The sequence below is a fragment of the Prionailurus viverrinus genome, chromosome D1 (assembly GCF_022837055.1).
Source record: "Prionailurus viverrinus isolate Anna chromosome D1, UM_Priviv_1.0, whole genome shotgun sequence".
Classification (NCBI taxonomy): Eukaryota; Metazoa; Chordata; class Mammalia; order Carnivora; family Felidae; genus Prionailurus; species Prionailurus viverrinus.
Genome location: NC_062570.1, coordinates 58,767,075 through 58,782,470, shown reverse-complemented (window position 1 = coordinate 58,782,470; position 15,396 = coordinate 58,767,075). Strand labels below are relative to the sequence as shown.

At 53.7% G+C, this 15,396-nt stretch overlaps 1 protein-coding gene across 4 annotated transcripts in view; it reads left to right on the top strand.

Moving 5' to 3' along the window:
• Window positions 1-15,396, top strand: part of P2RY6 (pyrimidinergic receptor P2Y6) — a 38,717-nt gene that overhangs the window by 18,949 nt on the left and 4,372 nt on the right. For 2 of the 4 annotated variants that reach the window (XM_047824261.1, XM_047824260.1), the window contains exon 2: window positions 15,329-15,393. The gene's annotated coding sequence lies outside the window, so the exon portion shown is untranslated. Of the gene's footprint in view, window positions 1-712; window positions 738-15,314; window positions 15,394-15,396 lie in introns of those variants that run through there. The other 2 variants (XM_047824259.1, XM_047824258.1) reach the window with 2 other exon arrangements.

The window sequence follows — 15,396 nt, the reverse complement described above, 5'->3', positions numbered from 1 at the left end:
TTACAACTAATAATCCTAGAGGAAAAGGGAGAAAACCTTTCATGCTGGTTCCACCAAAATTCCTGGAACAAACTTTAATTGGTTTCCTCTAAACCAATCACTGGTAAGGGGTCTGTATGGATGCTCTAGCTGATCGGCTCGGGGCCAGGCACCCACTTTGAATGGACAAGATTACCATGCAGTGAGGGAGGGAGCTCCCCATGGCAAGAGGCAAGAGATGCTTGACAGGCAAGCGTTCCTCCCCAGAAGAGTTCTGGGAAGCTGATGGGCAGCTGTGGTTAGGAGGCTGTGCTTAAAAGGGCATCCCTGGCCTCAGACTTCCCTTGGGAACCAGTGGGAGAATTAGAAGGAATCCTTTTAGTTGGTCCCTGAAGACTTCCTTCCCCAGAAGGAGACAGCACTTATGGGGCCCTGTGACTAGTGTGAGGGTGAGCCTAGGCAAGTTGGGTCCCAAGAAGGTTGGGCAGAGAGCGGAGGAGCTAAATTCCCCTGCCGCCTGAGAACCTCCCTATCCCAGTCCTTCTGTATTGTAGGAGCTTAGAATGTGTGCTTCTGGAGCCACACTGCCTGGGTTCCTAGCCCAGTAGCTGTTCTTTCTACTTGTGCTACCTTAGGTAAGTTACCTAACTGACATCTCTGTGCCTTAGTTTTCCCACTTGAGGTATTAAATGGAGATAATACCAGTCCTACCTCCCAGAGCCATTGTGAGGATTGGAGTGGTGTACATCTGGCACACAGTAAGTGTTCAGTAATTGTATTATTAGTAGCATTAGTTTGGGCCTCTTTTCCAACCACATTTGCTGGTATATTGGCAGCTCCGGCTGTGTTCTTCAACACGCCTTACCCAGCCTCAGCCCTTACTCTTCCCTCTGCCAGAGATGCCTGTGCCTCCATGTGCACTTGGCCTTTCCATTGCTGCCTGCCCCACTGAGCCTCCCCTCCCTGCAGACCATCCCTCCCCGCCTGGGCTCCTGCAGGACTCTGGTGCACTGATGCCTGCCTCGGATTATGGGTCTTCAGGTCCCTTGTCTACACTGAGCTTCTGAGGGCAGGACATGGATCTCCCCTGTCATTGAGCTAACAGTGGGAGTGTGCCAGCTGCAGAGATGAAGAAAGGGCCATCCAGCGGCAGAAGGAACACCGAGTGGGGACTAAAGGCATGGCTGGTTCCAGGAACTGAATGTAGCTCCTGGCCTTGCAAGTCGTGTACAAGGGACAGGGGTGAGTGCTGAGAACAGAGATGTCAGCAGGGCCCTGGTTTGCCTTTATCCTCAGTCCCCAGGGTGCCGTAAAATGCTCAGGCAGGGGAGTGATGAGGTCAGACTTTTGCCGAACAAAGATCCCTCTGGCTGCAAAAAGAAGACGGACTGGCTGGAGAGATGGAAGACAGAGCTTTGGGTGGATGTGGTCTAGGCTGTGGCAGGGACCACAGGATGAGACAAGGGCACAGTTTGACAGATGTAAGGATGGAACACAAACAGGGCTCGGTGATTGATTTCAAGTGGGGCCTCAGTTTTCCCACTAGGAGAGTGGCAATGGGCGCGCGGCCCCACTGGTCTCTCTGGGTGAGACCGGAGGATGGCAGGCACTTGACACTGCACACCCGTGCAGCCCCCTATCCTCCCCCCGGTCCACCCCCTTCCCTGGGGAGGGTCTAGGTCAAGCACAAGCCCAGACACTCAGGAGGCTTGGTTACGTCAACAGGCTCCAGGGACCGGAGCCAGGCCTCTTCACCAACCCCACGCTGGGAGAGCTGGTGGGGCTGAGGACAGGGGCCTGGCCTGGCTGAGCTGTGCTGATGAGATCATCTGACTCCCTTGGGCAGGGTGGGGTCTGGCCCAGAGAAGGGACCAGCCGAGGCCCACGGTTCCCTGGAGCAGACGGTATGTGGTTTCTTCCTGTTTTGTCCTCCTCAGCTGTGCCTTGCAGAGACACAGGCTGGTGTGGAAGGGGAGTGTGCCCTGGGAGCAGTGCCGCCCACAAGGTCCAGGCCAGGGCCGGAAGCTTGTGCTGTAGGAGCTCTACCCCTCACCAGCCGAGTCTCCTCAAGAATCACGAATTCAGGGGCGCCTGGGTGTCTCAGTCGGTTAAGCGGCCAACTCTTGATCTCTGCTCAGGTCATGATCTCATGGTTCATGAATTCGAGCCCCACGTCAGGCTGTGCACTGCCAGTGCAGAGCCTCCTTGGGATCCTCTCTCCTCCTCTCTCTGCCCCTCCCCTGCTTGCGCTCTTTCTTGCTCTCACTCTCAAAATAAATAAACTTAAAGAAAAAAAAAAAAAGAATCAGGAATCCAGCTGCCCAGTGGCAGGGCCAGGGCTAGGACCCAGCTATTCCATCTCCCACACCTGACACCCGCCTCAAGGTCCAGAGAGCTGTGTTTATCGCAGGAGCCGAATGCCTCTCTTCTCTGGGTCTCAATTTCCTCAGCTGAAAAATGGGTGTGAGGGAGAAGAGAGAACTCAGGAAGCTCTGAGGGCTCCCCTCCTCAGTTGGAGAGGAGAGGGCCTACATGGGCCTGGCAGGTGGAGCCAATTATCCTTCTGGACTCTTCATCTACCAGAGCCACATCCTTGCTTCCCCAGGAGAGGAGTCAGACCGAAGCAGCAGCCTTGGGAAGAGGGTACAGGGGCACAAGGCCCCCGTGGACTCACTCAAGGGCTGTAGGCCATCCTCTTGCCTGCTCTAGGGCTCAGATTCCTGGCTGTGACCTGAGGACTGGACCAGGGCATCACTGACAAACTGCCCACTTTCCAATCTGTATTTCTAGTACTCTGGCTGTCAGGGCTTGTGGAAGGCTATGTAGAAGAGGGGCAGAAGGCTGCAGTGAGCCTAGCATTCAAGGCCCCTGATTTGGCCCTACCACACCAGCCCTGGAGCCAAGGCCCCACTTTGTGCCCTACTGTCTCTGACTTGGACTCTCACCGCATCCAGTCCATCCTCCATCCAGCAGCACGAGGGACCTCCTAAATCTCAAATTTGATCACACCTCTACCCTGCTTTATAAACCACTGAGGGCTCCTTGGCTGGCACCCACTGTACAAAGGCCAAATTTGTAGCCTCACGTTTGAGAACTGTTGATACCTGCCTCTGATGGCCTCCCAGCCTCACCTCCTGCAAACACAAACGTTTGCAGGTACCCTGTGCCCTCATATCTCCAGCAGGCCTCTCTGCCAGAAACACCCTCCCCTTCCTTGTCCACATTCCAACAAAGAATCACCTCCTCCAGGGATCCTTCCTTGATACCCTAGGCAGGCATAAGGGCCTCCTCTGTCTTCCTGGAGACCCCTTCATCTGTCTTTTCCACCAGCTGGGCCTCCTCAAGGATAGGGACCAGAGCCTAGTGAAGTCCCTGTACATTGTAAGGCTTCCTGAAAACGCATGTCAAAAGAGTGAATGAATGAAAGAATGAATGAATGAATAAGCAAAGGCTGCAAGTGAGGCCATTTCTCAGCTGGTCTGTGATAAAATTATAAGTAATAAAAATAAAGCCCCACTGAGTGAATACCCACTTGCTCCAGATACTGGGCTGGTTGTTCTAGATCCGTTGTTGAGCCCCAACAATGCTGTGAGGTGGGTGCTATTGTCTCTACCTTATAATTAAAGACACTGAAGCTCAGAGAGGTGAAATCACTGCTTGGGAGCTGTAGAGCCAGGACAGAAACCAGGCCTGCGAAGTGCCAAGCTTTGCAGAGGGAATGGTGATGTGTGGCACAGGGGTGCAGATGCCAGGAACGGGCAGTTGGATTTCACTTACACTGGGGAGTGGATAGGTTGGGGGGGGGTGGGGCGTGTATGGAACCATATGGGAGAACTGGAATTAACCAGGTTTGAAGAAATCTGGGTTTCCCAGGGATCTCTGAGCAGAGACCTGTTCCAGAGTGGATCCTCGGATCTCGTCACTGGGGTAGCTTGGAGAGCTTTTGCCTGCCACCCTCGCCTGCTCCATTATCAACAGCCCCTACTACTCTGTGATGCTTCCGCAAACCCATGTTGTGAGTGCTGCGAAGTGTCAGTTCCCTCATTTACCCCCCCACCGGAATCCCCCAGCTGCCACCTAAACAGATGTTCTGGAGGTGCCACTTCCCGCCCTGGACCCCACCCCAGATTCCCAGCAGAATCCGGGCCTATTCCTGGAAGCCACAGAAAGAGCTCCCTCCCCACCCCCCTGCCCCCAGCCCTGCACCGGGGTCGGGGAGTGTCAAACTGAAATGACCTCACAGCGACCTGTTTTTCCCCCCAGGGCCTGTCATGTCAAGGTCACCTCTGAGATTTCCTTGGGATAGAGATCAAACGGTCACTGGTTCCCATGGTCCCATCTCACCAGCCTCACCTAGAAAGATAGGGTGCCCACCACCCTTCCCTGAGCTGGCCCCAAGGCTCTCTGCTCTGGTCTGCCCTGCCCTGGGCAGACTGTAGGGCTGTGAGAAATGAGGGCAAAGTGGGAGGATGGGAGGCCGAAGACTCTTGGACAGGCTGGACTGTGAAGGAGGAAGCACAGCTGGGGGACCAGAGGATGGGGAGTGTTGTGGGCTGAGCGGAAGCTTTGGGCAGAGGGGGGGATCCACACTGCAGGAGGCCGCCTGGGGTCCAGGGGAAAAGGGGAGACCCAGGAACAGATTCAAGGCTCTTTAGGTGGCCAGGAAGTTGAAGGAGGCCCTTCTGAAAGGGTACACTTTGCTTTGAAGGAGGAGTTGAGCGCTGTTGGAGTGGAGGATAGGACTGACAAGAAAGATGGGGCAGAGGCTTGGAAGAGATGGGAGAGGGACTGCTCCAAGACAGGCAGAAGTTTGGGGACTCAGCCAAGTGGGGTGGTGACCCAGTTGGGCCTCAGGGCCCTCTGCTGAGTCACGTCCTCACATCCACAGGGCAGGACTAAGTGGTCTGTTGGTGCCAAGAACCAGGGATACAAACGGACTGGTTGTGTTCACAGGAGCCCCGGGTCTTGCACTAGAGCTCCAGGCTGGCAAGGGAAAGGAGAGGGGCTAGGAAGATGCTAGCCCAGGGTTCTGGAGGCCTTCATATTAGAGGCCCCAGTGCCAAGGGAGAGATGGTTACAGGCTGAGAGGCTCTGGGAGGACAGCAGGATGGGACAGGGCCAGTGTGGGAGTGATGGGGAAAGTACCAGGGAAGACCTCACACAGAGCAGGAGGAAGAGACAGGCAGCTCAGCACCACCAGGCCATGTCCCGTTCACCCTTCTCAGCTGGGACTGTTGGCAGCCTGATTCTCATATACACAGCCAGATAGAGGCGGCCCAATGGGTGGCTTTGAAGTCTCTATCAGCCTCTAATCTCCAGTAAACATACTCTAAGTATGAACTGTAGTTTGCAATACAAGCATAATGTCAAGCCTAGTTCCATATGCCCCCAATCAGATTTCCACCCCAAGTCCTCTCTGTGTAGATATTCTTGAGTCACCCCTAGAAATCCATCCATCCAACAATTTGTCACTGAGTACCTTCTATGTGTCAGGTACCATCCTAAGCCCTGGAGATGCAGTAGTGAATAAAACATAAAAACGCCTGCCCTGGTGGAGTTTATGTTCTGATGGGAGGAGGCAGACAATAGCAAACAAATAAAATAGTGGGTTAGAAGATGGTAAATACCATGGAGAAAAATACAGTGGAGAAGGGCAGTAGGAAGTGTGCGTGTGTAAGGTGGGAGGTTACAATGTTAGCTAGTGTGGTAGGGGAAGGCCTCATCTAGAACCTGTATGTTTGAGTGGCCACCTGAAGGAGCTGAGGTCTGTCCTGTGTTCCTCATACACACGCCACGTACAACAATGCACTCTGTGGCAGGAACTGCCTGTGTCACCGCTGACCTCCCACATTACATTCAGAGCCAGGCAGTTGCCCTGCCTTTGATTTCCTCATCCCAGGTCACCCCTCAGATACCTACAAAGCACAGTTCCTCCCACACTAGGTTGGGCACAAATGAGGCCCCAGTGCTACATGCTTGACATTTGAGGGTGAGGATTTGGGGTTTGGTGGAAGACATTCTAGAGGACTGAAGACCACTTGGCAAGATTCTAAGGCTGCGGGGGAGACCTCAGTTTTATCTTCCCAAAATGGTAAGAAGAGACTGTGCTCCAAGCAGAGGGTTTTGTCTTCAGATTTGGAAATGGTCATGGCTCTCTGGCCTCATGTCTGGTTTATGAGCTCCATCACTAGGTTTCCTGGGCCTGGACATGAGCACTGGATTTGGCCAATGGGAATGAAGACCAGCTCGTGAATAGTCTTGGGACAACTTCTGCAGTGCCCAGGGATTTGGGGGCAGCTGAGCTCTGTGACCCCAGAGGCAGGACAGACTGGGGAAGGAAAGTAGTGACTAGGAGCAGATCTCAGGGCTTGGTGTGATGAAGCACGTCTTCCAGAGAGCTTTCTCATGGTGGAGTGTAGCGGCCTAGGAGAGATGGAGTGAGTTCCCTGTCATGGGAAATATGCAAATGGAGGCCAGACAAGTCCTGTTAAAGAGGCTTCAGAGAGCCTCCTTCTCTGAGGGGCTGGGGAGAGCTCTGGGTCAGATTCTCTTAAGGCCTCTCTGGCCCTGAGAGTCTACAATTCAGAGCCCTGTCATTGACACACTGGGTTCTGGGGTCCACTTGGGTCTCCTCTCTCTGCCAGGTGGACTTAGGTGCTGGGGATGGTTAGAGCAGGGCCGGGGCAAGGGAGCTGCCTTTCATGGGAGGTGAGAGGTTCTCTGGACTTCCTCCATACCCAGACCCTACCTGTGAGATTTGTGGACAAAGCCACCTACCTTTGGGGCCTCAGTGTCCTTCTGTGAAATGGGCAGAACCATAACGTACAATAAACACTAAGGCAGTGGAGGTGGTCTGCCCTTCCTGACAACTGAAGGCTGGGGGACCCAGGTAGGTGCAGAGGTGCTACTCATGCAGCCATTACCTTCATTCCCCCCTGACCAGCCTTCCCTGTCATCAACTGAAACAAAGATTTTTTTTTTTTAATTGAGCCAGACAGCACCAAGGACGGTGCCTTGTGGCTCATCTTTACAGACTAGGCTTCAACATTTCCCAGTGCCTCTTGGGAGCTAGAGCCTGTGTTGGCAAAGGCAAAGCAGACCTTGTCCCCAATTCCTAACAAAGTTAAAGAAGGGAGGGAGTCTGACTGACATTGACAATCAGGCTGGTCTTCTTTTCTGCCCTGACTCTTGGCGCCCGTTTCTGTGTCCTCTCTCAGGCCACTGTGTTCCTGAGAGGCAAGGTGACATGGTAGATTTACTGTGCACCTTGGGCAAGTTCCTAATCTCTCTGGCCTCAGTTTTTACACAGAGGAACGTTGCCTCTCTTCCTGAGCACAGCCTTTATCATTATTCAGATCTGTGTCCTAGTCCTGGCTCACCACTCCTCGCCATGTCACCTTGGGCAAGCCACCAGCCTTCTCGAAGCCTATTTCTTCATCTGTAAATGTGGATAATGCAACCCACCATGCAGGGCTGTTGTAAAAAGCAAATGAGATTTTGCAGGAAAAGCACATAGCTTGGTGGCCAAGAAACTACACAGCTACAGTGAAGTAGCTCAGCAAGGTGAGGCTTGGGGAGGTGTAGTGACCTCCTCAGGGTCACACAGCAAGTGAGTGATGAATCTAGGACTAGAAGCTGGATTTCTAGCTTTCCACACTCCTGCCCAGGAGCTACTGAAATGACACAGTGGTTACTCCAGGAGCTGCTGGAGGAGGGGCTTCCCTCGTGGGAAATGAATTGGGGGGCTTCCCTGGCAGCCCCCGTGGGGATCAGGCTTGACCTGACAGCCCCCCAGTCCCTACATGCCCCTCTGCTGGTAGCCTTCAGGTACATGGCCAGTTCCAGCCTCCCCTGAAAGGATGTTAGGGTTCTGGGGCTGACCCTGTGAACACGGGATGTGGAAAGAGGAGAGGAGACATGTGGAGGGGGAAGTGCAGGTCTATAGGGAGGACTCCTGATTTTAAGTGACAGAATCCTAGGTCAAATGGACTGAGGCAAAAAGGGAATTTATCAGCTCAAGCTGTCAAAAAGTCCAGTGGAAGGTAAAGCTTCAGGCATAGCGGGAACCAGGTGCTCAGTGTTGTTCTCAGGAACCGTGTGTTCCCAGTTCTCAGCTCTGCCATCCTTGGCTTTATTTTGCACGGTCTCCTTCTTGCTGGTAGTATCATCTGTGCATAGGACAGTTCCTGGCATACAGTTCACCTGGCCCTAGAAGCTCCAGGCTCACTTCCTACCAGCTTTGCAAACCCAGTGGAAAATCTGCCTCCTTCCCAGTGTTCCAGCAAAATCTCCAAAATTGACTCTGAGGCATCCAGGGGAGGTCACTCACCCACCCCTGAGCCAGTTATAGGGCCTGAGAAGCCCACTCTTCTCTCATTGGCAGATCTAGGTCACAGGTCCAGCACCCCCAGATTGTCAAGACTTGAAGAGGGGAAAGGGGATCCCCCAAAAGAAAAACAGGAGATGGGGCCTTCCTCGTGAGAGGGTGTGTGGGAATTGGATGAAAGAAATTGCAGAGGAGAATAATGACTGCCTGCAAGATGGGCCAGATAGCTGGATCCGGGCCATCTCTTCCCCAAAAGACTGGAGCCTGGTTATCTGGGAGGACGGGTGGGTCCTGAAGTCACCAATAGAGGCTGTCAGCCAGCTGCACTCCTTGCAGGTAAACAGCATGTTCTTGCTTGAAAGGGAATCCGAGCGGCACACCTCTACAGGGAGATAAAAAAAAAAAAAAAAGGTGTGTGGGGGGACAGCCTGGGGGTCCAGGCAAAGAACAGAGACCCTCTCACACTAGCTTCAGGGAAGAGGGCACATTGGAAGGTGCTGGGATCTTCCAGAACCCCCAGTGGGAGGTGCTGTGGCCCATGGGCACGGACTTAGAAAGCTGGCACTATGGACTCTCCTTCTGTCAGGGGCTGCCCCGTCCAGTTCCCCAGCCCCGAGGCTGCCCTGTGCCTTCTCAGCCCTGTGCCTGCCTAGGTCACCATGGTTTTTGACCTCTTCATTCACATTCCCGAGAGACAACCTCTTGCTAAGTTTGCCAAGCCTCAGCTTCCTCATCTGTAAAGTGGAGGTGGAAATGTGAAGGGTAAGTGGGCTGTGGCATTTTGCACAGTGATGGTGCGGAGTCAGTGCCCAATGAAAACATCTGTCTGGATTGTGGTGGGGATTACATGAGCTCACTGATGGGTCTGGCTCAGAGTAGTGGTGCAGGAGATGCAAGTTCCCTCTTTGCTCAGCCGGTAGAGGCCAGAGAGAGACTGAAGGAAGCGGCCTCATCTCCCAAATTCCCCGAAGCTTCCCCTTCCTTGCACTCAAAATGGCTGTTTCAGTTCCAACTTTAATTCTTGTTGAGTAGGAGGTGAAAAGGGGAAGTAGAAAAGAGAAGAGAAATCGAGTTTCCTGCCCTCCCTGTGTCCTTTTCCTACCAGATTTGCCTGCTTTTGCAGCCAGCCCGATACCACGGGTGGGACCAAAACTCCACCTGGAGTGGGGGGCACTGCCCCTGCCCCCCATCCTCTGGATGCCAGGAGGCTCTGCCACCAGGAACCTGGCCTCGGGCTGGCTTGAGGCAGGCTCCAGGGGGCTCTCCTCCCCCGGGCTGGATGCTGCTGGGTCAGGGCTGGATTGGTGACTGTGGCAGAGCATGTAATGACCCTGTAAGGCAGGCACCAGGACTAACCCTGTTTATCACGTGGAGACTCAGGCTCAGAGAGAGTAGGTGGCTCGCCCCAGGTCACACAGTGAGTTGGTGATGGATCCCAGTCTGTCTGACTCCTTAGGGGAAGGAAGCTGGGTCTTGACCCTTCTCATCCTGTGCCCTTGCTGCTAAACTCACAAGCCGGAGACCAAGCAAGGGGGTTTCCAGGCCTTGTTTCCCAGCAGGCAGGCAGGCCAAGGTTGGGAGGCCTCTTCCCACATCCAGCCTGGTCTGGGCTGGTTCCTGGCTGGCTGGCAAGTGGTGACTCAGTCTTCCAGCTCCTGCCTCTGGCCTCCTCATCCTTCCAGATTTGAGGTCCTTGGAGCAGGGATGGGGAGGGAACTGCAGAGTCAGCTAAAAGGGTATCCCGAGACCGTAGGATCCAAGCAACCCAAGGAGCATCAACCCTTGCCAGTTCTTCCTTCCATCTATCCTGAATCGCTTCTGCTGCAGGCACAAACCGATCCCATGTGTTGCCTGAACTGACAAAAGGAAACTGGCAGAGTGTGTCCCCTCTATGGAGTGAGGGACTTCAATGTTTCTGCCAAGGGTGTACCTGGAACGGAGCTGGGTGGGTGGATGCCTGGTGTCAGGGCAACACTCCCAGGGCCTCTACCTCAGACGAACAGGGCTGAACACTGGCCCCGTCCCCCTGCCAATGTCACCACTAGCTCCCGTGAGCCAGATTGATCAGGTGAGGCTCTGAGAACAGGATATGAGTGGATATGGGACTAACAAATAGGAGAAAGGCTGGGGAGTGGGCCAGGAGAAACTGAGGCTGGGAACCCAGTCCTGAGGTGGCTCAGTGCCAGCCCCAGAAGGGAGGCCCTGGCTGTGTGCCGAGCTGCCACACAGCCCCCACCCCAGGGCGGCGGTCAGAAGGCTTGAGACTGGCCAGCCCAGGCAGTCTGCTGGCACCATCTCATGGCCAGAAGCCCTCAGTGCAAGGGAGACGATCCTCTGGGAATTTCCTGGCTTGGACGTCTAAGCATGGATTTCAGGGGAACCATGGATAAGGGGTTTGTAGAGTCAGAAAGACAGTATTGAAATGTCACCTGGCTGGGACACCTTGGGAAACTCGTTGACTTCTCCTGAGTCTTACTTCTTTCATCTGTATAAGGGAGAGAATAACCACTGCCACCGCCTGCCACCCACCCAGGGCTGCAGCTAAAACATCCGGCAGCGGGCAGACTATTAGGAGATGACACCGGGTGGTGAGGACCCAGGAGTTGGTGCACGCTGCCACGGGCTGAGGGAGCCCAAAGTGGGGGCATTTAGGCTGGGCCTGGAATTGATTCATTCAGTTAACACATGTTGATTGAGTCCATACTGTGTGCCAGGGCACCTCACCTGCATGGTTTCGTTTATTTCTTACAACAGCCTATGTGGCAGGCACCAGTAATCATTCTCATTTTACAGGCGTGAAAACTACAGGAAGGATAAGTAGGGCTTATTTGGAAGGCATCCCGGGCAGAGGAAATAGCACAGATGTACGCCTCAGGGCTGGAAAGCCTGCTGGGGAAGGGCTGAGGCTGGACTTAGGAGCCCTGGCAGGCTTGGGAGCAGAGCAGGGGCACTTGGGCTCTGTCTTGGAGGTTTTAAATGGGCCAGCCCCCTCAGGCCTCCAACTGGGCCCCTCTTCACACAGCTCATCCCCTGCTACACTATGCTTCATTTCTCCCACGGGATAGGCTCATCCCCTGCCTGAGTGCCTCCTGCCTATGGTGCTCTCTTCACTCTTCATGTGGCCAAGTCCTCCTGGCCCTTTAAGTCCCAGCAACAGACATGCCTTCTCCAGGAGCCATTCCAGGTCGCTCCTTCCCATGGCCCCCAAGACCTGCTCTCCTGGGCCCCAACCCGGTAGCAGGAACTCTGACCCAAGCCTTGCACTGGGTCTGACACCCCCAGGAAGCCCTCAGGGCTGCTCCCATTCTTGGGACAGACACTGTGGCGGGAGTGACCACTGGAGATTGTCCTAGGAATGCAGCAAAGGACTGGTTTCTGGGCTGAAGGCCAGGCCTCCTTGCTCTCCTGAGCTCTAGCACCACTAAAATCAGATCAGGAGGTCCACACTTTCAGCTGGCAACCTCTTAGCACAGCCCTGAATAGGCAGTAGGTGCTCAATCCTTGCACAACTGACCAAAGTGTTCCTCAGCAGTTCGAACCTGAATTTCCTCAGCTTGACCCAAAGTTTTGGGACCAACTCAGTTCCTCAATCCCCCTGTCTATAAAATGGGTTTGGGTGTGAGGGCAGTGCTCACACCTGCCAGGGTAAAAAGGGTCCTCCCTGTCCCTGGCAGTTCATCCTCACAACATGCTGGTGGCCACTATGACCACATTCTGCCAAGGAGGCTCAGAGAGGGGAAGGGGCTTGTGGGTAGGGGCCAAAGTAAACAAGAACCTGGGCCTCAAGCACCCAGGGCAGTGTTCCCTCCCTGCGTGAACTTGTCCCCCTCTCGTTGCCCCAGCTTCTCCCAACCAAAGCCCACCTCCTCCAAGTCATCCCTGCAAATGCTGCCTCTGCTACTGGAGCTGTCCTCCTTGGAACAATGAGAAGCCACCTCACCTCCTCTGGTCCATCCTAACAGCTCTGAGTCTTGGTTTGGGGGTAAGGAGGGGCTGGAAGAGGGCTTGGCACCAGCAGGGAGAATCTCACTCAGATGAGTTCTCAGGGGCATCACCTCTATCCCCACAACCCACACCTGTCACTCCCGGTGAGCTCTGGACCCACCATGCAGGAGACAGTGCCTGAGAAGTGGAGGTATGTAGGAGGATCTGAGGGCATACAGTAGGTGTTCAATAATGGTTTGGGAGAAAAGGAAGAGAGGGAAGGAGAGAGGGAGAAGGTGACCAAATAAGTGAGTGCATAAGTAGATTACCATGTAGAGGGATGGATAGGTCAGTGAATGAGCTATTGAATGGAGAAAGGAGGGATGGATGGGGGAGTGAGTGACTACAAGGTGACTCTGGGTGTTACAGCTAAAGGAGGAGCCAAAAACTCTTTAATTACCCACATGCCCATTTGACAGATGAGAAGACTGAGAGAAGGCTGAGGAGAAAGGAAGCTGCTGGGGCTGTGGGGCTGGCCTTTGACCAGCAGCCTCTGGTTCTCCCCCACCTTTCTATCCCCTCATCACCCTCTTCCTTCTGCTGGGTGGGAAGGGTTCCAGGAAGGAGACATTTTCTCCGCCTCCTTGCTCCTCGAGGCCCAGTTTCCGCCAGACCTTGGTGTTGGAGGTGGCAGGGAGGGGGTGGCCCCCGCAGGGGCTATTTCAGTCAGAGACAGCCCTGCCAGGAAACAGAGGAAGCCGCCTGCTCCTTTGGAGGTGTTGCAGCCTGAGTTGAGGGCAGGAGAGTGGAGAGCCTCATGTCTGGCCTCCCCTTGCTCCAACGCATTTGAGGCCACCAAGGTGCTTCGGGGACAGGAGGCTGCATGTGAGTGTTGGTGCTGTGGGCCAATGTGAGGGGGGCATGGGGGCTGGACACAAGGAACTGTGACTTTGGGCAGGCAGGCTGGGCCCAGCGCTGACCTAAAGGAGGTCCACGGTGTTGAGGGGACCAGAAGAAGGGACTCTACCCAGTTGGAGGGCCAGATAGGAAGAAGCAAGATGGGATCTGCAGCTGGATGCGCTCTTAGGGTTTTGACAAACAGACACGTGATGAATGGCACTTTGTGTAGAGGGAACAACAAAGATGGAACGGCCCGAGAGGAAGTCTAGGTCTCTGACTGTGGATAGTTGTGTGGCGGTCTTATTGTCTCAGGAACAGTGTGGCAGGATAGGAAGGGGCAGAGTGGAGCAACCAGGGGTACCTTGAGAAGGTTGGAGGGCTCAGCAGGGAGCCTGAATGTCAGGAGTTTGAGCTTTTCTTCAAAGGGCAGAGGAATACAGGGAAGGATGTAATCTGACCCACTTGCTAGAAAGCCCCCCACCAGACACAGTGTGGCCGGAGCCCAGGAAGACACTGGGGCCTGAGCTGGCCCAGGGCTCAGGGGCCAAGAAATGACATCTGTGAGAGCTAGAGGGAGACAGTGTCAGCTGCTAGGAGGCAAGGGCCAAGGGAGCCCTCCGCTGGGACCAGCCCCTGCCTCTCGTAGTCATCAGAGGGTAGAGTGTATGAGGGAGCCAGGGTGACAGCCATGCCTGCCTTTCTTGGAGCAGACCTGAAGCTTCACTCTGGATCTCCTTGTGCAGCCTCTGCCTCCTTCCAAGAGGACCGGCCTTACCAGGGAGTGGAGAGCAGGAAATATCTGGAGCCTCCAGTCACCTGAGGCGAGGGCTTTCCCTCGGGGTGGTGTCTGAGGACAATAGGCCTCCCAAAAGAGAGTTCAGAGGCACAGCACTGTTCCTTCTACCCGTTTCTTCCTCCTCACCATGGCCCTGCCCTAGAAGGCTGCTCTCCTCTCAAGCTCTGCCTGCTCTACTTTCCTCCCCACCTGGGGACACCCAGAGATCCTCACACCCCTCTCCACCCAGGGAATTCCTCCTCAACCACCTGGGTCATGCTCCATCCTTCGTTCTCTTCTGAAAAGTCTCTTCTATCCTGTGGCTTACGCTGGTCTCCCCATGCAGACTAGCATATGTATGTGTACGTGTACGTGTATGTGTATGTGTATAAATAATTTCTATATCTCTATCTATCTATGTGCATCGACATCTATGTACTGTGTCCCCATGCATCCAGCAGGCAGTAAGTATGCATTAAATGCCTGGCAGGTGAAAACAGGAGAATGAATGCATAAAGGAAAGAATAGCCTGAACAAATGAATGAAGAGATGGGTAAATGAGCTTTCTCTTGCCTGCACTAATCTTGGCTTCCTGGCTACAATGGGGGTCCTCCCGTGCTTCTTCCTGTGGCTTCCCCCGTGCCTAACTGGCTAACTGGGCACCCGGCACTCCTAGCACATGGGCTGAAGCCCCACAAAGAATTTTTCATAATTAAAGATAATATGGCATGTGGGATACAGACTAGAGAATCCAAACCTCACTTTGCATTTGCCCAGACTCTGGGGAAAATATTTTCATCAGAATCAAATTTTAAGTTGGTAGAAATTAGTTTGGGTAGTTACGTTTTGCTCTAGCTTAACTTTTAAAAATCTTATAACTTGGGGGCCTGGATGGCTCAGTTAAGCGTACGACTCTTGATTTTGGCTCAGGTCATGATCTTGCAGTTCGTAGGATTGAGCCCCATGTCGGGCTCTGTGCTGACAATTCAGAGCCTGCTTGAGATTCTCTCTCTTTCTCCCTCTCTCTGCCCCTCCCCTGCTCTCTCTCAAAATTAAAAAAAAAAAAGAAGAAGAATTAAAAAAAATAAAAATCTCATAACTTGACTTAGCAGGTATATTCACATCAAGAATAGCTAACACTTGCCCTGTGCCAGGCACTGATCTTCATAACAACCCTATGAGGCAGGTACTCTATTACTCCATTTTACAGATGGGGAAACCAAGGCCCAGGAGTTCAGTAATGAGCCTAAAGCCCCACAGCTCACATGTAGCAGACCTGGGATTTGAACCTTCTGGCCTCAAACCTCTGTCACCCTCTATGTACATTTATAGGACTTCATATCTTTTCCTTAGCTTCAGTTTTCCCACCTATAAATAGGAAGGGGGATGATCTGACTCACTGTCTCAAAGGCTTTGTCTTTCAGGTCCATTAGATTTAAGTTGCGAGTTCTCTCTGGGCACCAGTAAATGTGGACATGCCAGTTGGGAGGTA